Source organism: Hetaerina americana, unplaced genomic scaffold (genome assembly GCF_022747635.1).
Source record: "Hetaerina americana unplaced genomic scaffold, ioHetAmer1.1.p SCAF_8, whole genome shotgun sequence".
Taxonomy (NCBI): Eukaryota; Metazoa; Arthropoda; class Insecta; order Odonata; family Calopterygidae; genus Hetaerina; species Hetaerina americana.
The window spans coordinates 47,346,594-47,372,918 of NW_027287427.1; the positions used below are offsets into that span (position 1 = coordinate 47,346,594).

The 26,325-nt window shown below is 42.5% G+C and overlaps 1 long non-coding RNA gene across 1 annotated transcript in view; it reads right to left on the reverse strand.

Moving 5' to 3' along the window:
- LOC139697815 (uncharacterized) overlaps positions 1–22,445 on the reverse strand; it is a 984,864-nt gene extending 962,419 nt beyond the window's left edge. The window contains exon 1 of the long non-coding RNA XR_011702819.1: positions 20,932–22,445. This is a non-coding gene — a long non-coding RNA (uncharacterized lncRNA). The remainder of the gene's footprint in view (positions 1–20,931) is intronic.
- Positions 22,446–26,325: the final 3,880 nt, after the last annotated feature.

Here is a 26,325-nt window from a genome sequence, read left to right on the forward strand (position 1 = left end):
GTATCCCACCTTTCAATGTTTCCCCCGCGCCCTTTCTCTGTCTTTTCCGCAGTTTCTCCAGCCACTTCCTCTCCACGCCTTTCCCATTTACATCTTCAGCGTTTCTCTTCCTCTATGCCCAATTAATTTTCTCCGTCCTTCGCCTTGCCCGAATTTAAATATACTCCAATTCCCGCACATCCTATTTCCTCAAAGATCAGGTAACATTCATTAACAACGTCTCCCCATTTTGAAATCTTCATCAATATTTTCTTCTTATCCAGACTTACTATACAGGCCAGTAAGTCTCTTCTTCTTGTTAACGGTATTGAGACCATATCTATATGCTAAAATTCTACAAAATATCATTTACACCCACGTTTGCCGGGAGTGTCTCACAATTACTCCGCTTTGCATTTGCCTGTTTTCGAAAGCTCTTAAGCATCAAAGGTGTTGTGGTTGACCGGGCGCCCCACGGTTATCGTCCCGTGATCACATCTCACGCACACGCGTGGGAGGGCCCCCGTTGAGGAACGCCGGCACCCGGCAGCCGAATCACGTGGCCGGGAGCCGACCCTCGCGATAATTTGCATCCCGGAGTGGACGATCGACCCATTCTGTGGGGTAGGAGAAGGGAGGGGAAGCAGCGGGAGAAAACCCGGCGTCGTCGGCATCGCTGGTGACGACAGGCGAGAGCGTCGTCACTTCCAATAGTCCTCGAGGGGCGATAATTGGCTTGGCGTTCCCATCTTGCGAGCCCGCACACTCTCTCCCACGGCACCTCTCCCCACCCACGCCTTCCCACCGAGCCACAGTCCTCTCTCGTTGGAAATCGAATCAGACTCCCAAGGATGAGGCTCGTGGCGAAATGCGTTCGACCCTCAATTCACGACGAGAGGCGACGTGTGCCGGACACGCCCGTGGGGCTAGCTGGCTGCTTGGCGATCGGATTCGAGTGCGGGACCGTGAGATAAGTGAATGGGGGAAATGCATCGATGAATCGGCATCACATCATATATATATATATATATATAATATAATATATTTCTATATGAAAGCTCAAACAATATACAATGTCCTCTATGTGTTACCCGTTTTTTTTGTGTGAAGTGTTTATGTTGCCGCACCCGGTATACGTATATTTATACACGAATGTATATATATTAATATATATATATATTAATATATATATATATATATTAATATATATATATATATATATATATATATATATATATATATATATATATATATTCATTCTCATGGATACAGACATAAGGAAAATGGATAGGAACAGATGTAAAAGACGCACATAGGAGAAATAGGAAAGGCGGAATCGAGCAGATCACAAGTGTAACAATATTTCTTTGACCGGGGCTTGAACGACGAATCTTTCGACTTGCCGGGCAGATGCTCTAACCACTTGAGGTATCGAGGAGACGTAATTTACGCAGAAATCTGCGGGGGGTTTAATCAACCAAGTGCTCCAACTCTTTGGCCAGGAGATGGCGTTAGGGAGCTGTTGTTCACCCACCAAAGGAGAAATGAACAACGACAAGAGGTATTAGTGACGCAAGAAATGAGATAATCCCACATTAAACGTTAGCTGTAATATATTAAAATTTACTAACGAAGAATAGTTCATTAAATAGTCGTATACTAATAGTCATATACTAATAAATAGTCTAATAAATAATAGGTAGTAACCTAAGCGACATTAAAGTACTTACCAAAACGTTCAGCGAGACAAGCCTCTTCAAAAAGAAATAAACGTCGATTCTTTACCACGTCTGTGATGACTGTGTTGAAAAAGAACAAGGTGATGAGGCGCATTTTAACCTTGATGTGATTCTTGCCGCCGTAATCTGTCCGGCCATTAGCGCACCGCGTGCCGTTGAGGGCGTGTTCCTGCACACGAACATTCGTTCTAAACGCTTCCCAGCCTTTATTACCGTTTCCGAGGCACCTAAGCTATTACTGCCATAGCGTGATAATATTTCTTCAGCTTAGCGAATATTACTGGGAAAGATAGGCGAACCATATCTATCTCGATGGCTGCTAGCAACCGTCGCTTTACTCATTACGACAACTTCCTTTTGTTTGTCTCATTGTATTTTCTTCTACGATGAAATAGAATTTGTAGACAGATTATAATTTTTTTTCTTTCAGAAAAATAAATGTATACACCTGTCTTTGTGAAGTTCAAAAAGCGTATTCTCTTCCCCTCTTATATGAAATTATCCCTAAATCGGCATTTTGTAATCCACTAGATCTCGGCATCTGCTCCACTCACTATCTCTTCCTTCTTTAGAATTCTACAGGGGGAATCGAAAATGATGAAATTATTTCCATGACGATTATTGTCGGCCGCATGGCACTTATTAAAAAAATGGTATCATTCAAGTAAGACCGAATACCTATACAAATAACATTTAACATCCACTGAAAGAATATTGTGGGTGCATTTGTTGGCACAATTACGAAATAATATCATGGTATAGTGCTCACGCACGTCAAAATTTCCTGTTTGCAAAAGTTATGGCGGAGTTAGAGGTTGGATGAGCCGATTCAATTTAGATAACGTAAGTGAGAGTAAGATAAAAAAATATCAGCACAGGTTACTCAAAAGTAAATATGCATATAGCTGAATATAATGATTGAACTTTACAACACTATGCTAAGAATCAATCATCTTATGCGAGTGTTAATAATTAAGATTTGCCAGCTTTCACGGATGATATAATAACCCACTTATTGGCCAAATGAGGAGATTCTTACAACTCCACAGCGCCATCGCCCCGAAAGGGTTGCCAGATAAAAATAGGGATAGTTTGCGGTGTTAACTCACAAATGTCCAGGGCATCAGGTTAGTGCACATTCCGCTTGGAAACATTTCCTGCCGGTTAACTGGCTTACGAAGGATAGCCTATAACCCCCGGCTTAGAGGAACAATCTAACACAAGTTCGAAGGCCATCGGTACGTTCATAATCACATGCTTTAATTGAGTAAAACAATTAAGAGTAAGCCTTGACATAGTGAAGAGGAAATATATCATTGTGCTACTCCAAGGCTGCTGCGTATGTTACCGCTCAATGGATTGGTAGGTACCGCAAAACTCGACGCATAAGTTGCGCTAAATAATTGCACAATGTTTCACCGCAAGATTACTTGTTTTATTGCTTAGAGTTGTAATCCTACAAAACGAAAAATTCAAAATTCCAGAAGCAGACGATTCATTCGATACTTAAGTTGCGTAATGACGAGATTTTTAAAAGAATAATTCTACAATCTGCCTACTTAAAAATAGTCTCACTCACGTAAAGTACATTACAATCGAAGTTGGAGTCATATTTAAAGGCTTTCGTCATCAGTATACCAAATACGACGGTCTTCACAACTCATTTTCAGCCTAAGGGCCGATATGTGTCCTTCCCTTCCTTATATTTATCTCTTCAAAACTCGCCTTATTGCAAGCAGTGTGCGGTTCGTGTATATATGAGTGTTTGATATTAGTCATAATAAGTGAGGAGAGAGGCGAAAGGAATGACGACATTATTTCCGTAAGGGAGCGGGCCGAGGGAGAGGAAATGAAATTTCTTTCCGCGCGAGAGCATGCATTATTACGCAAACGCGTAGTCATACCGGGTGGGTAGGTAGGCAAGGCATACGCGTGCCCTCATATGCGTATGTTTGTGTGTAAACGACTGGCGTCCGGGAGCGCCTCCGCCGAGGAGGTGCCGTATTCCGCTGGCGAGGGAGTAGAGCGGATGTTCTCGCAGGGGAAAGGTGAGAAGAAGTCGCGCGGGAAGGGAGGTGGAGAGGAAAGCGGCCGTCGCCCCGTTCGGAGGCGGGAAATTATCTTGACCCCCCCCCCTCCACGGCCTGCCTCTTCTGCCGCTCACGCGGCGGTCGGAAAGCGGGTGGAGGCGGGAGGGCGATGGGATGGGGTGGGAGAGGGCGTGGGAGAGAGAGGGATATGGAGAGGGGTCCTGGGAGTTTGCGGAAGAGGAATGGGGTGAGGAAGGGGAGAGTGACTGGGGTGGGGGTGGAGGGGAGGTCGGAAAAACTTCCGAAAGGGGTAGGTATATAAGATATATAAAAAAAATAATGATGGAAAAAAACCGTACGGGACTCATAAATTTCCCTTTTATATCGAAAATGGCGTAGCCATAAAAGTCAACATTATGAAATTAAGATCAATGGGGCAGCCATTGTCGGGGAAAAAGGCAATTTCCTTCGAGAAGAATTGAATTTTTTTCTTCCCTTCCTCTCCCTCTTCCTCGTCCCTCCTTCATCTTCTGCACTTCTCCCATCCCTTTTGAGGAAGGAAGACTAGGTGGGGAAGGGAGAAGGAGAGAGGGCGTTTGGCAGGGGTTGCTTGGGGGGATGTAAGGAGGCTGGCGTGTTAGCGAGCGGGTGAGGGTGGAGTAAGGAAGCAAAACCGTTTCAGGAAGGTTTTTCTTTTCCTGGGGTGCGGTTGTGGTGTGGGGTGGGTGAGGAAGGTGTAGGAAAGAAAAGAGTGGCAGGGGGACAGATGAAAAAGGGTCGTGGAGGGGTGGAGCAAGGCTGTTTTTAGGAAAAAGGGGAGGAAGCCGAAAACTTTAGGATAATTTGGAAGGTCGGGGAGAGGCCAATCTGGCGCGCGAACGAAATGAAAAGAATATAAGATACAGAAAGGCATATAGTTTAACTGGTTGCCTAATAATACTGCTCAAAAATAAAAAAAGCTTTTTCAGTGAATTTGTTCGTGCCTCTGTGTGTGTGTGTCGGGCTATCCTTTTCATTTTTATATTAGTTTTATAAGTGTCTTATTATGAGTTCTATGTTGACGCTGCACGACGTTTTCTCCTAGAGTGTGTGCTACTCCTCGCACTCTGATGAAGGTGGCTGGGACCTCCGAATTATGACTCTATAGAGAGCTATAAGTTTTTATAAACTTTTTTATAGTTCTTCTACACTATTATGCCTATATGAGTGTGTACACAAACATAAACGTTTATATATATATATATATATATATATATATATATATATATATTATATATATATATATATATATACACACAAACAAACAAAAATGTATAAACGAGTATATATTTATAGTATGTATACATATAAATATATATTATTATATGTTTATGGGAGTGATGTTTCTTCATTCTGATGAAATCAATTTTGTTTCCAAGCAATGTATATAAATATATATAATATATATATATATATATATATATATATATATATATATATATATATATATATATATATATATATATATATATATATATATACAGGGTTCGTCCGGAAAATAAGTGTACTGATTTTTTCCCGCCGCTCCGGGCGCGCCCAGCACCGCTCTGACGGGCTGCGATTGGAGGGGGGTATGTTGGCAAGCGACGCTGAAAAAGGCAGTCGGCTCTGAGCTGTGGTGTAGTGAGGAGCTCTGTTAACGCGAACCTCCACGCTCGACCCACGTCACGAAACGCGATGCCGAAGTCTTTGGAGCAGCGTTATTCCATCAAATTTGCGGTAAACCTTGGGAAATCGTCTACCGAAACTGTCGGTATGGATAACCAGGCTTACGGGGAGTCAGCCATGTCCAGAAACATGATCTTTCGGTGGTACAAGATGTTCGTGGAGGGCAGAGAAGAGGTCGACGACGAACCACGGCCTGGACGCCCATCAACGACACTCACCGACGAAAATGTGCGAAAAGTTCGCGATGTACTGAACTCTGATCGTCGTCTTAGTGTTCGGGTGATAGCAGAGCAGTGTAATGTGCCAAAAACAATAGTTCACGAGATCGAAAACGAGTCGCCCGCGTCCGGCCAGCGATCAAAAACATCTGGCGGCTGCATCACGACAATGCGCCGTCTCACACCGCGCTTGTCGTGTCGGACTTCTTGGCCAAGCGCGGCGTGGCAACGCTGCCGCACCCGCCCTACAGCCCGGACTTGGCACCACCGGACTTCTTTCTGTTCCCGAAAATAAAGAGGAGTTTGAAAGGAACGCGATACGGGACTTTGGACGCCGTCAAAGAGGCCGTGACGACGTGTCTTCGAGAGGTTCCCGATGATGCCTTCGCGGGAGCGTTCCAGGAATGGGAACGCCGCTGGAACAAGTGTATCGACTCACAAGGGTCCTATTTTGAGGAATATTAGCTTAAGATATGTAAAAGTGTAATATATTTTTTTCCTGAGCTCAGTACACTTATTTTCCGGACGAACCCTGTATATAGCACTTTTTGAAAGTCTCACGGACGTGAATAATAATGTATTACACTTAGCACTAGGGGACACAGACAAAAACACAGAAACACACAAAAAAGAGACTCACTATTTTTCGAATTTTCGGTGGTCGTTGCCACCTTTATCAAGGATAAAGGTGGCAACGACCTTATCATTATATATATATATATATATATATATATATATATATATATATATATATATATATATATATATATATATATATATATATGAGTGTGCGTGTGTTTATACATATATTTTTATGTATATACACATAGTAATAGCTTGCAAACAAAATTAAATTCATCAATGTGAAGAAACATTACTCCCACGGGATGGAGAAAAAGACAATACATTTCCAAAAAGTAACGAGAGATATGGTACAAGAAACTAATGGGATAAAATACCAAGAAGAAGTTGACAGAAAAAGGGATTATGCGTGAGTGGTCTCAGTCTGTTTATCATGGGAAGTGGGGGATGTAGGGAAATGTTGGCGCCATCTTAATCCGTGCAAGAATCACTCCTTTTCATATTTCTATTTCTTAATTCTTTTTTTTTCCATATTTTCTCGAAGAAAGAAAATGTTTGATCGCAAAATTGGCTTCGTTCTGCAAATGGGAGGTTTTCAGGAGGTAGTCTTCTGTGAAAAATAAAATAGTGTGGGCAAATATATATATGGTACATGCATGCGTCATATCTATGGATATCCTGGTGATATATGTATACATGGCATTACGTTTCAGCTACCTTAGAAATGGCAAACATCTTTATATGGCGGAATGAAACGGAGTTACATAGTTTTATGACGAATATTTCTTCATTATAACTTATATAAACATAAAAACGTTTTTCGCCCAAAAACTCGGTGCTTGGGAATTCAGCTCAAAAGAGACCCACTTCTTTTGGTAAACAAATCACTAATTTAAATCAGCTGTAGATTTGTATTTTACAACTTATAATAGCAAACAAATTTCAGTAAATGAAATAATCGTTTTCAACAATAAAATTTTCATGCTGGAATATATACTCAGAGAAATTATTATGATGCTCATTTGCTTACGTGTTATATTCAGGAGATAAGCTAATCGTCGTAGTGGGACAATCATTATTTCTTGCGCACAGCCAACCATTATTTATATCATGAAAGAATCCAGGAACAAACTGGTGAGTTTCAGAAAAGAGATTGTTTTGCCTTTATCCCTGTTACCTCAACGCTGAGCGGTCACATATCCAATTATTTTACATATAAAGAACATTCAAGTTTCTCGATAGACATCGGCTGAATAAATATATGCCAAAGACCTGTTTGCAGTGTCATATACTACTTTCTATCTCACTTAAAAAAATGCCCGACAGACTACAATTTACAAGAAGAAGTATCTACTCTTTACTCTGACACTTGAGAGTAATATGGATGTTGGACGAATTTTTATGTAACGAACTATTTTTAAATGCTTTCCTAAAATTCCGGTGGTTGAGAAACTACTCCCTCCACACTGACTATACCCCTATTTTAATAACTGACATTTGATAAAAGATTTTAATAAAATATCATTCAGCATGACATAAAATATTGCATTCATAAATAAAAACGTCATGAATCAGCGATATAAGCATATACTATATATAATCCCAAGTGGGAAACGAAATCATTTTGCCCACTGGCAAATTTCCTCCGCAATCATTCTCCCCGTAAGATCTCTCTTTTCAAAGTGATTTGCGAGAAAATAAGGAAAATCCGTAATTGCAGTTCCTCTGAAATCAAATATTGTGTTTCCTTTCACTTACAAATAGAGCCTTGGAAAATCTTCTATCGTCCGCTGAATGCAAATTATCATATTGCCAAAGGATATACGGATTCCAATAAATAATTTCTACCTTGCATTGGTCGTCCTATGGTAAATCATTGCTTGTAAACAAGTACAGAATCATTTTCCAAATAAGTTGTAGCTGACCATAATGTTCGCAAAGATACTTGAAAATAGGATACTAATATATCCTTTCCTTAAGATTTAACAGGAAATGCTTTTTGATATTGGTATCGCTGCTAAAGTAACTATTGATTAATTATTGTTCCTGTCATGAGCTACAAGTAAATTTATTTTGACTCGATTCTGTAGTAGTTTCCTCACGGAGTCTTCATTGGATGGATCGAATTTCCTAAGTTGAGGGTAGACACCAACACCGCTGCGAGAAGAAACTGGTTTTAACGCTGTTCTAAAGTATGCTTGAAAAATGTTGTAATGAGCATCGTATAATGTATATCGTATTGAATATGGACCCATTTTTCATATCCGCCTGGTATATATTCGATGTTTTTAGGCTTAGCTTTGTGGAAATCTATCCTTAGGTCACATGAGGATGAGGCCGATGCGTTGAAACTAGTCGTACTTAATAAAAAAAATTGGTGGAAAGATACATCGTTTTTTTTACTTCAGATCCACCTCGTAATTCTTCACTAATATACTTTTAATTTCTAACCGTGAAGAAAATCAGCCATTAAATCCCAATGACTTGAATAATATTTAAAATTATGAGTTTTACAAAAAATTTTTTCAAAGCAAAACTCGTATTAGAGTTCAATTCCTTGTGTATGCGTATAAAAACGTGCAAGTGCTAAAGTCTCGTTTGAGAGTACAAGATTACTCTCTATATATTCTATTCCTCTCTGAGTATATATTCCTCTCTCATTTCACCATTTAAGGCTAACGGAGAAATTAGACGAAATTAAATGAAATGATTCAATGCTTTTGCCTAAGTTGTTAGCAATCAGGAAAGTGTGCAATTAATTGGCTGTAAGAAAATACTGCATCCGGAAATTTGCAATTTACAGCTGCGTTCAAGTTCAAAGATCTCCTGGAAATTTGATACTTCTGTTACTTGCCATCTTAATCTCCTGGTAGACGAGCAAATTTTTCAAAACGTCGACGCGATGATTCCGTGACCACGGAGAATTTAGGGGTCCGTTTTTCCATCTGAAATAATGCTAATGGTCCGTAGCCGAGGCTTCTTGGATTCGTTTTTACACAATGTCGGCATTGTCTGAACTATCGTAGCCATTAACGCAAATTTTTCATATCCATAATCCATCATCACATCACCTCTAACTCAATTACGTGCATTTCAATGGGTGCTTAACTAGGCAAGTTTGAAATAACCGATCATTACACGCGATTCCTGAGTACCAAAGTACCATTTTTAGCATTGAAACACCAGCGGCAGCTCTGCGAACCATTGGTACTGCAAGGTGCAGCCATCTATGCCTTCTATTAATACTATATGCTCGCATATTTTAGTTTAGCCATATGTTTTAAACCTATCCCACGCACTGCAAAACACTTGGCTGATTTTAAACCACGAACGTACCTTGTAGTGTTTCATAATTAGAATAATAGTAATTTTAGGGAGGCGACCGACAGCTAAGGTCATTTGCGCTTCATTATAACAAAATAGATTAATTACCGAGTTTAAAATCAAAAATTATTTTATAATTAGATTAAGGACGCAACCCAGTACTTGTTCTCTCCATAATAATAATTATTATTATGATGGAAAGGAAACAAACTATGCAAATTTCACTTGAATAGAGATTTATTCACGACCCGGGTTTCGAACACTTAATGTCATCTTCAGGTCACCTGAAGATGACATTAAGTGTTCGAAACCCGGGTCGTGAATAAATCTCTATTCAAGTGAAATTTGCATAGTTTGTTTCCTTTCCATCATGGATAAATTTCACAGGGTTAACCCTAATACCGTTCGGTTTGTTAATTATTATTATATTTCCTGTGGGTTGAATCAATAGTTTTTGGTTTCTCGAGCCATAAGGTCCAAATTATACGTGACATACACACAAGCTCCACTCAGGCATACCATCACCTACGTAAACGGTAAGTAAGAGTAAAAATTATGTGTGGAATACTTCAAAAGAAGTTACTATCTAGAGAGAAACTTAAAAAAATAATGACAAAGTCACACTTCTCTTTAAACAGACGAGCCACTGCAGTCCTGTACTGAGTATTCCTTAGCTTTCTTAGCACACACGACTATGTGGCTTCTACCAAACATTTCGAGGGCAGGATTTTATTTTCTTTCCCTCAAGCCTCAAGCGTGGTCGCCGGTGACATTTTTATTGAAACTACGGTTGTCACTTGAGTGTAACGCGAGTACGGTAAAGACAAGTAAATATATATTTGGTCAACATTAAACCTTTCTCTCAGTCACAGCTCAAGTCCCATCGGGCCGTGCGGGCGATCCCGCTTCGGAAAGCAATTATTGTTGATTATGTACGAGTCCAACTCGTATCTTAGGTGGGTAGTCACATGCGTATCTTATCGGATATTTTCATCTTGTGGACCATGTAAGGGGTTTGCAAGAGAGATTTGGAGGGGACCATTTCGGTACCGCCGCCTCCGCCTGATCAGAAGTTTGATTCAATTCCCCCTTTCCTCTCTCCCCCGCGATGCACTCGTCGTGGATGTCCGCAGGAAAGACAAATTGCGCCGCGAAGTTTTGGTGAGTCCGGCGAGTCAGTCTGAGCACTTCCGAGGCACAAGTTTAAAATTGGACGGGAGGATTGATCACACGCCCTTCCTCCCCTTGTCCCCCTCCTCCCAGGTTCCCCCCTCCCCGGGGATCTCCTCTCCCATCCCCGGGGAACACACCCCGTCCCATCCTAGGGATGACGGGAGGAGGAATATAGGTAAATTGGCTCAATATTTTCGGGTACCTTGGTGTGATATTTTTTTTCCATTTTAATGGAGGAAAGGAACGTGGGAGTGGTAGGGGAGGGATGGGCATGAAATCTCGGAAGACCGTGAACGAGGGATGAAATGCAAGTCACGCGGTATTTCACGGTCTTTTGCGGATGTATTTATTTATTAAGACCCACCACCTACCTTCTTATGTGTCGTGACGATACCTCTCTATTGCTGTGTTGGATACGAGGTTGGTCAGGGCGGTCACGGAGCCTTCATATGGCGTGGGAAGGTCACGACCGATCTCTCGGAAATCTTGAGAATTATGAATGCAATTGATCACTTCAGCGTATTTTTAAAAACTAATATCGCATTTGAAGAGTCACGAAATGAAAAATAAACCCCTCCGGTAAGTATTCACGGATAAAGTGATTGCAGCAATGGTTTCATAATGATATTACAGCCATCACTTTACTTTTTTTGTGGTCAAAATTTGACAATTTTTCCGCTTATATAGCCATCAATAAGCCTGCAGTTGCTTAAAATAACTATTTAAGACGGAATCACCTCTGGAGCCCAGTGTACAGCCCTTTAATAAAAAGACAGGCCATTCCCAGCAATTTATGAAGTCACCGTGGACAAATTTTTGAGATTTTAATTAATTAACCCTTGGGTGGCGTGATAATCTTTACTTTTATTTCCAAGACACGTGGCTACACAGAAATGTGGGAATTTTTATTCTCTTTCCTTCAGCAGGGAAGCCGAAGACAGAAATGCAAAATCCGTACCTGAAACGGTACCCATTCCCGTCAAACATTCGACATTGGTCCTGTATGCTTCGCAAGTTTTTTACGACACGAGTAAATGGTGAAAATTTCTTTCCAATTTCAGTATTCATTCACACGAATGCGTTGCCTTAACAGTTTGCAAAATTTGCAAGTTTTTATTTTTTTAATGTTTTTAGGTCTCAGTTACTTAGATCGAAACATTCTTCTCCCTTCGAAACCGAATTTTCTCTCGGCCACGTTTATTGGTTGCGGCGGTTAAAAGTTTCGAAAATCGCCGTGGAACTTTCGAGGCGAAGAGCGATAGCGAGCGGGTGGGCACACGGTATTGTTTCCGGGAACGACGTCCAATCTTAAAAAAAAAGAAAGAACGGAAAATCCACCGCTTAAAAAACAAAAGACGCGAACGCGCGATAATGGGCTAAGTTTGTTCATGCTTTTTGCGCAACGACTTTTTCGATGAATGAACAATGAAATGTAAATTGAGATGCAGGTCGGAACGAGAACTCTCGTCCCACTATAGAGGGAGGGAAGGAGGGGGTGAAGAGCGAGTGAGAGAGAGGGAGAGACCCCTCTCCAATCAGATTCAAAACCATCAGCCATCAAAGGTAATCAATTGGAGAAAGTCAATTTCGAATCTAATTCCGCTTTCGACCCCACCTGGCGATTTGGGTGGAGCCTCTCTCCAATGGCAAAAGACTCCAAAGGGTCGCCGGCTCGATCATGTAATGACCACTGCTCCAATGGCACGGCACAAAAAAAGAGGAAAGCGGACGATAGAAGTCCTATCACTTTGCTCCCCCCCCCCCCAGATTAAGGCTCGGTGCCAGCGTAGACAACCGAATGCGGTGCCTGAACATCGAAACGTGATTTGTATGCCCCAGAAATGGGCATTACTGGATGCCATAATTTCATCTAGGTGAAACCTGTCAAAATATTTATAAGGATAGGCGACTGACTGCTCATCTAAATCTACAAAATAACCCAAAGGCGCCGCAAGGACGTGTGGCGGGGGGTCTAGAACGCCAGCCTTTTAAGTAAAAATATTTCCTTATATTTTTATTAGGTAATCTACCGGTTAAGGTAGGTTTTTGGATGGACATAATTACTAATTAAATAATTTGTGACCCCTAGCAAAACACAACATCCTACTCTACATCAGCTCACTCTTCAGCTCTGAGTACTTTCTTCCTCCCTTCATCCCGTCCAACGTCCCTATCCTGTTCCTTCCCTTTCCTCGTTTGCCTAACGTTCTCCTCTCTATTACAGTCTTCAACATCCCGCTGCCGGTCAATACCCCCTTCATCCACTTTTCCTGCCTCCATAGGATTTCTCCCAACAAACCCCTGTCCTCGCACACCATACTAAGTACTTCCTCATTTGTTTTCTTGTGTGTCAATTTCACCTTCTCCATTCTTCTCCACACCCACATTTCAAAAGCCTCCAGTCTACGCCTATCCTCCTGCTTCAATGACCACGTTTCCGCGCCGTACATAGCTACGCTCCATATCAAAGTTTTTACGAGTCTTTTCTTAACATCCTTACTCAACGTCCCTGTCATCAACTCCCTCCTCCTTGTGAAAGCCTCTTTGCCTAGCGCAATTATTCTCCTCACGCCCCTACTACTTTGACCGTGTTGGTCCAAAACACTACCGAGATACGTAAACTGTTCTACCTGCTCTAGTTTTTGCCCTCCTATTTTAATGTTTAGTTTCCTTATATATATATATATATAAACATAAATATACAAACGTATTTCACATGCAAAAAACACATGTGTTTATATGTGTGTTTGCTTGAGTAAAGTTTTAAAATTCGCATTTTGAATTTAGAAAATAGGAGTAATTGAGTTTGATATTTTATGATGATGTATCGAGTTCGAGGGATGAAGGAGTATTTGAACCTGTAAGTACTGGTATCATCGTACATAAATTTGGTATCAATCGGATTTTCAGGAAATGGGGGAAGAAAGGTGGAGAGAAATCCGGTGTCTGCATTAGCTTACTACTAATGGAAGGCGCCCAAGTGGGTAACAAAGTTTAACGTCCCTTCCGAAGGACGGTGTACTTTACTTGAGGCCGTCTTCCATTGACACCCGAGTAAGGATCGATGAATCAGCTGGTAGTACCAAAGGTCGATAGATCGATTCCATGTCATTTGAATTTTTTTGTTGCATTCAATTTTACTTTAAACGAGTCATTGCATAAACCCGAAATTCGATGCATTTTATTCGTTTGAGGTCGTCAATTGTCCAGTTCATCTCTTCCACCATGGAATTTTCAGTCTCGTATTTAGCATTTATATCGGAAAGTTCTCTTCTTGGGATTAGAATCAAGATCATTGGACCCTAAGAAATCTTCCTATTTTTAGGGAATTCAATCTAAAAGTTTCTTTTTCCCGATTTCCTTCGCATACTATATAATATTTGCCGATAAATGTTCATGCTACATGTGTTTTTCTATCGTTCGGGCAGTCTGTAATTTGGGGGCCGTTTGCACCATTTTCACTGTCGTAATGCAGGGATTTGCAACGACTTCTCAATTATCAGTTTTAAATGAACCAGAAAAACACAAACTTACCGACGTAATCAATCGTAGATTTCTACTCTTGTCACCTACCCAAACAAATTTTACCCATATTTTTCTTGCACGAGGGGCGTTCAAGTTCTGAGGTCGCCCAACTTTTTTCCCTGGGACTGGGAGTAAACAGCAGGACGCTGTTTAGCTTAACATAAGCAGTCACTCTTTACAAATACATTTCAATTGATTCATCGTAAAATACAGGGGGTTTTAATTGCTACCACTATAATGCGAAATATTTTCAATACTTAACATGGCGTCGTTTAGTGTACAAGGAGAGCGTGCAAATAACTATATTCCCCACTTGCGTGGTTTAACATCCATTGCAGATCATCGAAAATTGAGTGACATGCGGTGATGGTATTATGGATGCAAAAATGGGCGTTCATGCGTTTCACATTTCAAAAAAGTTCATCAGAACATCGCGTGACAACAAACCCAAGACATAAAGCCTCGACCACGGACCAGTCGGTTTTCCCAGTGGGCAAAATGAAACCATTTGGAAACGTTCTCAGCAGCCATGAATCGTGGCGTCGACTTTGTAAAGCAACTGTGTACCTAGAGTGAGATTTTTATGATATTTTACAGAATTTTCAAGCTTTCAAAAAAATGGGTGCTTTGTTGTAAAAAAAATTAGATCTTGGTAATTGAATGCACTACTTGTAAATTATCTCCGATTTTCTATTGGTTTCCTTGACAGGTGAAACGGTTCCATTGATTTATATGGAAATAGAGATATTATTCCTTTGATATCCATGAAATTCTCGGGAAGATTTTTAGGATGTTGGTCGGTGAATAACAATGGAGAAACGAAAGGCTTTCCCCATGGTGCCGAGGGAGTTGACAAATACGAATGAATGCAAATGTCTAAGAACGCGTTTGATCTCCACGCCAATTAGGAGAAAATCGAGGAAGAGATAATTACGCAATCGCATGCATCCGAGTGCGTAATCATAAGAGAGTTGAGCGAGAAATTATGTTTGCTCTGCAACGGCGCGGTTACTTCTCGTGTACCGATGACATCCTTCGCTACTTGGTGAACAGAGAATTCGCTCATCCGCTCTACTTCTCTCACTAATTACTCATTAGATGAATGTCATTCAACGTATAGGAGGGACTACATATGCTATCATGCTAACGTGTTACCTGAATTTCAATCCAGCTCCGTCGTTCATTAAACCTGACCGTAATTCACATGGAAGAGTGGAGAAGTTTTGTGACTGAGTGTCTCAAATTACCGAAATTACATCGCCGGAGTCAGACCCAACGCAATGATATTCACCCAATCTTTGCATAAAATCTGCCAAAGTTTTTGTGGCATTACCTGCAACAATAATTTGCCTTCAATAAGGTCTAAATTGAGAAAGAACAGGTCCCTTTTTTCACCTTTGCCAATTGCGGTTCAAATACTGAATTTAATGTATAATTGCGAATTAAGTTAGTGATAAATATTATTTTAAACTATAATGTCCGAGGTTTACATGAATAGGAAATGGTTTTGACGAATACGGTCAACGTATTAGGGACGTAAGAAGAATTGAATGAGGCAAAGAAGCTTTTGCAAAGTTGAGTTAGGGTGTTAGCAAAAGAATTGTAAAAACTTTGATATGAGGCGTCCTTTTATGTGGCGCGGAAACCTGGTTGTTGAAGTAAGACTATTTACGTAAATTGGAGGCTTTTGAGATGTGGAGAAAGACAGGAAAGGGAAAATGGACGGGAAGAAAAACCAACGAAGAAGAATTGTGGGGAAAGAGAGGATTTTTGGGAGAAATCCAAAGGTGGATGCTGAGCATTTTGATTGGCAATGGGATATTGAGACAAAAGATAAGAGGACAGGAAGTTAGGCAAGCGAGGAAGGGGTGGCAAAAGGATGGGCAAGTTGGACGGAATGAAGGGAGGTAGTATGTCCAATTGAAAAGGGTTTATTTTATTCAACGGCGTCAGACTGCGTCGTATTAGGTCAGGCATTTAGCAATAGTCTGTGGGCCCATTCAAAAACTTTTTTTAAACGTTTTTAAAACAATTCTTTGTACTATGGCTGAATATACGCACTGAATTCCCTTACGAAGTTCCATTCATGGTCAATGATGCGTACAATTCAGAAGCCTCTTACGATACAGCGGTCTCTTGGTTCCATTTACGTCAGATGGCGGCATTGCAGGGGATAAACTTGGAATCTAAAATAATTTTTCCGGGATATCATGCCGTGTATTTTTCATGGCTCGAAATTTCGTTCCGAAAACTGAGGATGTTTTCAGTAGTTGACTGAAAATTTCAATATATCTGTCGCCGAGATGGCCGTTCACTATTACTGACCATATTTAAAATTTGAAAAAAAAAATTAATATGTTCAACAATAGTCCACGACCGTCTCAGCAAAATACATTCAAGGGTTGGAAATTGAACGAAACCCTGCTCTCAGCTACTAACGAAGGTCTTAATCGGCAGAATGAAAGGTTAGATCGTAAAAATCACTACGCTATTCGAAAGGCAAAAGAATATCCCAAAAACATGATTTAAGGAAAATAACAATCGCAGCAAGAACTATAAATCAAGGAATAATCGGAATAATTTCAACCGTCGCCTTTGTCTGATGAGAACAGATTGAAAGTTGATGCTAATGCCGCCAATTTTACGGCTCAACGGCCGAATCTCGAATGGTGCGACTCTTGGGCCGCGTTTTAGAAGTCGGCGACTTTGAAGGGACTTCGCTCGTGGGACGCTAATGTGTCACAGCCAAGTGTTCTCATAGTAAGGAATGCATCCTCGGGCACGAGTGCCACTCTCCAAGAATGGTGTCGTGGCCATTCTCTTTCTCTCTCTCACTCCCCCCTCATTAAAAGCAGATGTCGCGAGAGAAGTGTTGTGATGCGTATTCCAGGGCAGTCTTCAAATGAATTTACGAAGGCCCTCCCACCAGTTCCATCGGATAATGTTTTACAAACGTTTCTTATGCGGTTTCGAATGGAAAAAGCACTCACTAAGTGGGCATTAAGAACGGCGCTGGTTAATCGGTTGGAGGTCATAAAATACAAACACATCGAAGGCCACCGATTCCTTTCATCAGCGTCTGTTCCACGCGTGAAACTCACATTCTTTTACGTTACTGAAAGAGGGATCTGGGATTTAGGAATGGAAATCTGGTACATTTGTATGTTTAATTCTAGAATAATTATTGGGGAAGTATTTGTTTCAAGATATGTGTTAGTGATCGTCGTGTGTTTTATACTAAGATTAATGGAGGCATCATTGGAACAAAACGCCGACGAAATTGGAATTTTCAGGTTCATCTCAGGGAAAGTTGCATTTCAAGTTTTTAAGAGATTTTTGCACTAGGATATCCTATTATGATTCTAACTTTTCCTTTCGTCCGCAATCAAACATCTAACTCAGAGAATGACAAGGGGAATTTGAGAAGAGCGATGGAATAACCTTATTAATATGCATTACCGTAGATTTCTGGCGTTAGTTTAATTCTAAAAGTCATCTAACGTCAATCGCTTCTGGAGAAGTTTCCAGGGATAGGAAAGCGAAAAGTCGCGACGTCTTTATGCCATTTCCAACACCCATAAATAGTTCCTGCTGCTCCCAGATTTCTCATTTCAATGTTACAATTGGACGTCGAAAATCTTTTCGAAAAGGTCTCCCAAACGGTCTATCTCTAATTGGAAAATTCCTCTCGCTTGACTTACGTGCGGCCAAATAATTGTTTTAACTGAGTGAGAACTGTAGCAGGTGGCGTATAATTTCCATTCCCTTTGGCGAATTAAAAGTTATCAATCCCGTCCATCTGCCGAAATGCGGACTGGTCATTTTAGAAGTCGTCCACTTGGGGAGTTTTTATTTCCGCTACACACGACAACTCATCAGCAGTCAGTCTGACTGGCAGGTGAAAGTATTCCCTTTTCTCTCTCTCTCTCTCCCTTTGGCGAAAAACGAAGAGGGGTTTTTGCACTTAGGTTTCCAATGTCCATCCATCCAATTTCGGACTCGTCGGTCTTTAGGCACGAGCAAAACGTGGAGAGGGAGGGCAGGAAATGTCGAGATCCGCCGTGGAAACTGGCGTTTTCCGGAGGAATCTTCCCTCCTGATCCCGCTTCTTGCCTCCAATTTTCTTCTTGCCTCCAATTTTCTGCAATCTTCGATTGCATCAGCCACTCTCGCGCTTCATTTGGCGGTGAAAAAATCTGCACAGTTTCGTCTCCCCCTCTCCCACTCCTCCCCACTGCTTCGTCACTTTAGAAAAGGAGACTAATTTGGGTGCCAAGTTTCCGCGTGGAATCGATGCGCTCGTATAAAAATATAATCAAATCACGTGTTGGCCTCCGTTAATGCGTGCGCCGAGCTGGGTGATAAAATTTGGAAAATAAAATAAGAAAAGAAAGAAAACAAAATCTGTTCGGATCTTATAGTATGTGTGTGTGCGTTCGAAATTGATTTTGGATAAGGAAGAAGAAGATTCGATGATATTTCCTTTCCCCAATCCTTTCGCGAAGTGCGACTGACGTCATTCCCCCGCACGTCTAATGTTTGATTTTACGCGTTCTTCCGCGTGCTATTCCGTTGGAATTTCTTCGGTAAACGAAAAATGGGAAACCACGCTCCTCGCTCAGGCTCTCTCTCCATCCAGGCTACTTCGCGATATGTATACGTACGAATGGGAAGTTGAGCAGAGTTTCCTTCCGTCGTAGTGAATGTTTTCACGATTATCAAAAGTTTTGCTGCTGCGTGGTCGCTGGTTCAAAGCAAAGCTCGCGGACAATAACACATGGATAACACAAATAAATTGGCTCAAACAAGTTTTCACAGCTGCCATGAAGCCAATTTGGCCCCTTCCAAATTTTTTCTCGAAAAAAACTCCCAAACCATAGATTTTAGAATATTCAGATGTACAAAATAATACTTCGTTAAAACGGCCATTGAGAAATAAACAATTACTTTTATGTTTTAACAGATACACATCATCGTAAGTGTTATTCCTTCAATGTAAATGGTCGAAGTGCACGTATTCTTTTGTGTTTGCCCAATAATTGGTGTTTATGAGTTCGAAAGAGGACGCAAAAATGTTAATAGAAATCAGGATGTGTACACAGACCCGTGGTTGTCATGTTCTATAATCAAGCCGTACCACCAAATGACGCATTATCTTTCCTACTCACGCATTAGCTGCGAATTTGAATGGGAGAAGCAACTAGTTTGCATACCTGACTGGCAATTGGGTGATGCAGTGCTGGAATCCGGTCCAGCGAGCAGATCTCTTCGGGGATATTCTCCGCGCATGAGTGCATTAAAGCCATTTAATTTGCATGCAACCAAACATCTGATAAGGCGTCGCTTCGAAATTGATCCGAGAGCAATCTCTGCTTTGGCAATTCATCCCATTGTATTACATTTCAGAGCATGTCGTGTCCGAGTCACTCATTTCGCGCCGGTACGATCTGTCCGCACATGGTATCCATGAAGAAGGAAGGAATCATCCCAGCCCGCAGTATTCACCGCAGGAAAAAGGAAAATGAACGGATGCGGACGACGGAAATTCTCCCGAAAAAAAATGTCCACTTGAAAAACATTTGATCGATTCCCAGGGATTAGAAGACTTGGAAGCGCAAGACGCTCCGAATTGGACCGGTTGCTGTGTGTGGGGGGAGGAGGGGGGGTTTGGGAAGGATTCGCTAGAGCGCTTTCAAAAAACTTTTTGACGCAACACTTTGTCACGGAGATGAGCGAGACCGTAATTCGCGCCGTTCGAGTGGCGGGTTTGGGGGGGGGGGGGGGAGTCGGGTTAATCCGGGGTTTGCGCGGGTCAAGCGATCTATGCGGTGCAGCGAAGCCTAATTCCGATCCCGCTCTTGCAAAATTCACTTTTGCACGTGCCTCGCCATCGTCTCCGTGAGTCTTTGTCACTCCCGCGGAGAGATTTATTCCCTCCCACGCCTTCAAGTGTTGAATTCCACATCACTTCTCACGTTCTGGATAACCGTTATCGTGTTATTTTAATCCGTGCTCTTGATCGCGTAACTCATCACACGGCGAGAATTTAGTTTTTTTCCGATTGGAACGGAAGCATTTGAAACTCTTCCTTGGCGTAATTATCCCGGCGTGGTATCCCAGTGGACAGGGCATTCTGTTACTGAACGAAGGATTGGTGCCGGAATCAAATCCGCGAGAGGTCAGCTAAAACTGGGTGATTTGGCATGTACTTGAGCCCGTCTCGGAAGCCGGGTGCAGGGAAAGGAACTGAGCCTTCAAGCCAATTTCGCAGGTCATAGAATTTAATATCCAGATTGAACTCTAATTAACATTACCTACCAAACTGCTCCTGGTTTCGCTGACTGGTTTGGTTTCATAGCGTGATGTCAGCTCTAGAAATACTATTCCAGGGATGAGAATGAGGCATTTCTTGCTGTGGAGTGTTGATTGAACTCCCGAGTGACGTCTCATTGAGTTTTCCTTTGACGAAAATTTATAAACTTATACCTGCGAGATTTTTATATGTGTTACAATGGGTATAACTAATATTTTAGCTCCCGTCGGCACGCAGGAAGGAGCATGCTTTCCCCTAGTGTCATCGGCTAGCTCGAAATGATGAGTTAATAATTCGGTGTCGCCTCAAAAGTGATATAATACACATGAATACGGACTCACCTTTCTCCGAAGGGGGAGTGCGGAATGTCTCGGAGGATCCGTCGGTGGAAGAAGGTCCGGGGCTCTCTCACGGGGGACGACTCAGGGCGTCCGGGGGTAAGTGAGCGTCAGCGGCGCCTGCGGTCCAGCGGTGGTTTCGATCCTCTCTCCCCTCGTACTGACGTCCTCACTGCCGGAGCGGGGAGGCGATTTGGTCCCCGGCGACGGCGGACGGCGTTCCCGGCGAAACGTTAAACGCTCCCCCGAACTACCGTCGAAGAAGACATTCGACGCTCCCGGTCGTCCACGTGGGGAGATGAGGGCAACAACATCCGAGGACCACGGCGCACCCGCGGCGGGAACTCCCCGCTCTGCCAGGAAGGAGGAGTGCCGGCCGCCCCGGTTTCACGGTGCGCGCGTGTTTATCCGTGAACGACGAGCACACGACACGACACGGAGGCAATCACACACTCACAAACCACAGCACCGGGGGAGGATCCGACCAGAGGAAACGGAAGGAAAGAAAAAAAAACTTTATCGGGAAAACTTAAAATAATAGTCGTACGCGTAAATATGTGTAAATGAATTCCCGCTCGGATTAAAAGTAGAAGATCCTAAGTCGCCTCGTTTGGGGCACACAGTAAAGATTTGGCGAAGGTCACTGCTGAGAGGAGTGCGTGAGACTTCTAGGGGGAATGATGATACCACTGATGTGAAAACTATTTTTTTGCGACACCTTTCCTTTTTTTGGACTTCACAACAACACGTCACACGATTCACTCGCTATCTTCTGCTATCCCGTGAAGTGCGGATGATATATTGTCCCTTAGCATTTAGCGAAACACGAGAGAATATGTTTTGTAAGCAATCCAGGGGGGAAGTACAAGATTTTATTTCGAAATGAAACTCAGTCTTGGAAACTAGTGATGCACAAAGCGTCTCCCTATTGAGTTTTCCCGACGAAAATCCTTCGAACGAAACTTGGTGACAAAGGCAATGTCAGGAGTTGATTCTTTTTTATTCTTTAGAGGATGAATTCCGTTTTCCACCTGGTTACGGTGGGGCTGTTTGTTATTTTTTTCAACGGAAACACCGCCTCGCACGAAGGTGGAATAATCGCCGACCGCCGCTGGAGTCGTGCGCGGGAAGACAGGCGCTCGCCGGCCGGCGGGGACGAGACAGCCGCCCCTTGTCGCAGGCGTCGACCCTTCTCTGCAGCGGAGTAGATGAAATCCCCCCCGCGGAGTCTGTTTGAAGACGTTCGTTGACGCCGGTGGATCCCCCTATCGGAACAGAGGCCGGAGAAACGAGGGAGGCGGTCTCAAAACCTCTCGCTCGAGGAGGAAGACCCCTTTAGCAAGGTGGGCACCGTCTTTAGGGTGTTTCGCCGGGTGGGGGAGGGGGTTCGTATGTGGAGGAATACAAGGACCGCTTGTCGAAATCTCTCTCCAAGAGGCGCCTTAGTCGACTGATGAACCTTGTAAAAAGAGGAGGAGGAGGAATGGATGCCTCACGAACACCGACCGACCTCTACTCGCTGGGACAACGGTCACACCAGCAAACAACGCGCGCGAGCTCCGCGTCGATCGGTTCTCGCGATGAGACTGAATTCTGAAAGGAAGTGGTGTCGGCTCTCCACGTCCTCCTTTTCCCCTTCCCCCCTCTCCCCCGCGGGAAGAGAGCACCCCCTACCTACCCCCTCCACGGCCGGCAAACCCTCCGTACACTCGCGCAATCACCCTACTCCGCATCCCTCCTCATTTAATCTTTTCCTACCTCTCTCTCTCTCTCCCTCCCCATTCCCCTTGCGCACGCCCTTATTTATCCCACTCCCCTTTTGTTAGCTTCCGCCTCCTCCCTCCTCGGAGAGGAACCTTACCCCCGCTCCCCCATCCTACCCCCCCCCACACCATTCATCTCCTTCCTTCCTCGCTCCTCCGCCCCCGTAGGCAGGGAGCAACCACCCTTCCCATTCCAGAGACATCCCCCCTCCCCTCTTCCTGCGACCCCGCCGAAAAACTCCTTCCCCATACCACGACGGCTCCGCCCCCTCCCTCTCAAAAATCGCCGCCCGCGCTTCGCTCCCCGAAGGCGGCCGTTTTCGCGAATGGTGTCTCCCTCTATCGGCAGAAGCGACGGTGGCGGTGCCGCCACGTGGGCGGGGTTTTCGGGAACCGCGTGCCCGAGAGACAGGAGGACGTTCTCCCCCCGCGTGTCGCCCGCGTCTGCACATGCGTGGTGGTCGCGTCATCCCGCCACCGGTGTCTGTGGATGCGTGAGAACTCAGCCCCTCCTTTCCCTTCCCCTCGGATTTTTATTTTTTAGTTTTGATCGTCGTGTTTACGCTACGGTTTGGGCGCGCGTTTCGTTTTGGTTTCGGGCGAGGCCCGGAGCGTGTGCGATCACGGAATCGGACCTAGTGTTGGTATCGCCCTTAAGGTTTTGAAATGAGAATAGGAAAAGATATACGACTAATTCACTTGGAAATGCGGATTATATAACTATAGGCATACAGTCAAGAAATGATTTTGAGTAATTTCTGAACGTATTACACCACCTTGTCCTCCTCATAGTGGCCTGCATGATCAGTATGAAATATACCGAATGATTTGCTCAAAAGAATAGTAATATTAGGACAGGGGGTAAAGAATGAGGTATAATTATGAATTTGATTAGTGTTCATTAGTAAAAGTTACGTTACGAGTTACTAAAGGTTGGTTTTTAATCAGGTTGGCATAGTCAGGAATGTATTTAGGACAGGGTTTTGAGAGGGATGGAAGCCAATGTTTTCTTATGATATATTATATTATTAAAATGTTTTGCAAAAAACGATTTACTCAAAAGAATAGTAATATTAGGACAGGGGGTAAAGAATAAGGTATAATTATGAATTTGATTAGCATTCTTTAGTAAAAGTTACGTTACGAGTTGCTTAAGTTTGATTTTTAATCAGGTTGGCGTAGACAGGATTGTATTTAGGACAGGATTTTGAGAGGGATGGAAGCCAATGTTTTCTTATAATATATTATATTATTAAAATGTTTTGCAAAAAAATGAATGTGGATATTTTGGAGAAAAAATTATCTTCACCTTTATAGACGGTTAAGAAACCTCAAGAAGTGTAAAGAAAGAGAGAGGGTTTCTGGAGGTACTTATAAACAATGCGAACGTATGGCTGGGGAAACAGATTTGCAACATACGATGTTGGTGGAATACGAACTTATGAAACAAAATTCAATATCAGTGCGAGATGCATGGGATGATAACAGCTAGCCAATTATAATTGAAAGTCATAAAATTCGCCATAAATACTGAGGATAAGTTAAACTTGAATCCAAGCAGTTTTTATTGGCGAAGATAAAACACTTAATGTATTATTCAATGAGGTAGATGAAAGTGGTTAGAGTGTAAAGGAGTGCGGGAGAAGAATTAAATTGACTAAAGATGCTTTTTGAAACGGAGAAGGAATTGATGCCTGGGACTTGAAGTATTGGCCAAAAGAAAATGTTTGCAAATATGTTTATATAAAGCGTATCTCTGGGTGGTTGCGAAGGTTAGTCCTTGAGGAAAGAAGATGAGCGTATATTTGAGGATTTTGACATGAGGGCACGGAGAAGTATGAAAGAAATGAGATAAACTGAGGTGAAGATGGAAAAATAGGAAGGAGTTATAGGAATTGAAGCGGAAGGAAGGAAGTTATAGGAGAACACGTCACGACACGGAACACCCATGCACCAGACGGTGGTTGGGCCCGCGAGTTTTGGACTAAAAGGCGACCGCTTTGTTTCATCCAGTCAGACGTTTGCATCACTGCTCGCGGGGGCGAAGTGGAAGTGATTCCTACGGCTGATTTCTTATTCAATCTACAGCACATGTTTTGGTCTATTTATTTCAATTAAGCGTGGAAAATCCACGGTGAAAACGAGTGGTGGGACGATTTTATTAAATCTCAGAAACTAAATTGAGATGGAATTCCAGCATTAGTCATCCAAGCATGTTCTGCGGCGGGCTTATAGTTTAATTTTTTAGTTTAAACAGTACGAGACTGATAAGAAACATAAGTTCTTTTCTTAAATGGTGGTAACTCCTTTGGCTGAATTTAAATCCACCTAGATTATGTATTTATGTACATTCATTCAAAAACAATAACTTTTGTAGTATAGTACGACACGAATTTACGGAAATATGTATATATTTAGCCGTAAAGTTGATAAATCTGGGACAGTGTACAGGTTGCGGATAAGACACCTATCCCTTCAATCCACTTCTGTTTTCTTTTAGACATTCATTAATTCTACAGAATACACTGACGAACGCCTTCTCAAAATCCACAAAACAAACAAATACGCTCTGTTTGTATTCCATGTTCCTCTCTATTAGAGGCCTCATTCCTGCTGTCATCTCGCGTGCTCTCCCAATCTGAGCCTAAACTGATCATCCCCTATGTAATCATTTGCCCTAATCTCCATCCTCTTGTTGTTGATCATGAGAAGTACTTCAGCTGCGTGCGAAATCAAACTTATGGCTGAATTTCCCTTTTTTGGAATATGAGCTGATCCGACGAAATATTTTGTCCGAATTCCTCTCTCATAAATGCTAGACACAATAGTCAATTTCCTTTCCACAACGACGCCTCAAGTATCTAAATATTTTAAAAATGATATATTCGCATCTTAGTGAAATCTTATCTGACCGGGAACAAATCCAACATTCGATAAATTTATTTTCTCCTCTAATTATTGTAATTTTCAAATATCTAATTACTTTGGATGATTTCCTGATCTTTGGATTGATAAAATATTGTATGCAACACATTTATCTTAACCAACTGCGTTTGTGATCTATCAAAGAATAATTAATGACCTGAAATGAATTATCAAGATGCAAGTTGTTCTACGAAGACAAATGTCAATGTACAAAGTCCGATTTTCAACTTGCATGCCAAAAATATCAGTTTTATCCCGTCTGGTTCCTGAGCAATATACGTGGTGTGCTCTATCACGCGTTACTTTCTGACAGCCGAGCGGACAAACCGAATCCATAATGCATTTTGTGGAGCACAAAAGATATGCCCGTCTTCAACAAAAAAAAATGCTCAACACCCACAACATTTCTCGGCTCATGAGCAAACTCACATACTGGGCACAAAGCTCTCACCCACGCTCCTAAGATACCTCGCGGAACTTATGCGCCGGGTTGGAGTCCGTCGATTTATGGCACCATCGGTCATAAAATATCGCCGGCCCTCCACACGTTATAGGTGGGCACCGCATAACTGCAGGAGCCCTCGGTGCGGGGAACATAACAATTTTTGCGATCTTTCTCTCCACATCTCCCTGTCTGCTCACATTTCATTAAAACGTCTCATATTTCATTGGAAACAAGTGGGCGTCTCTTCCTCCCATCCTCCCAAAC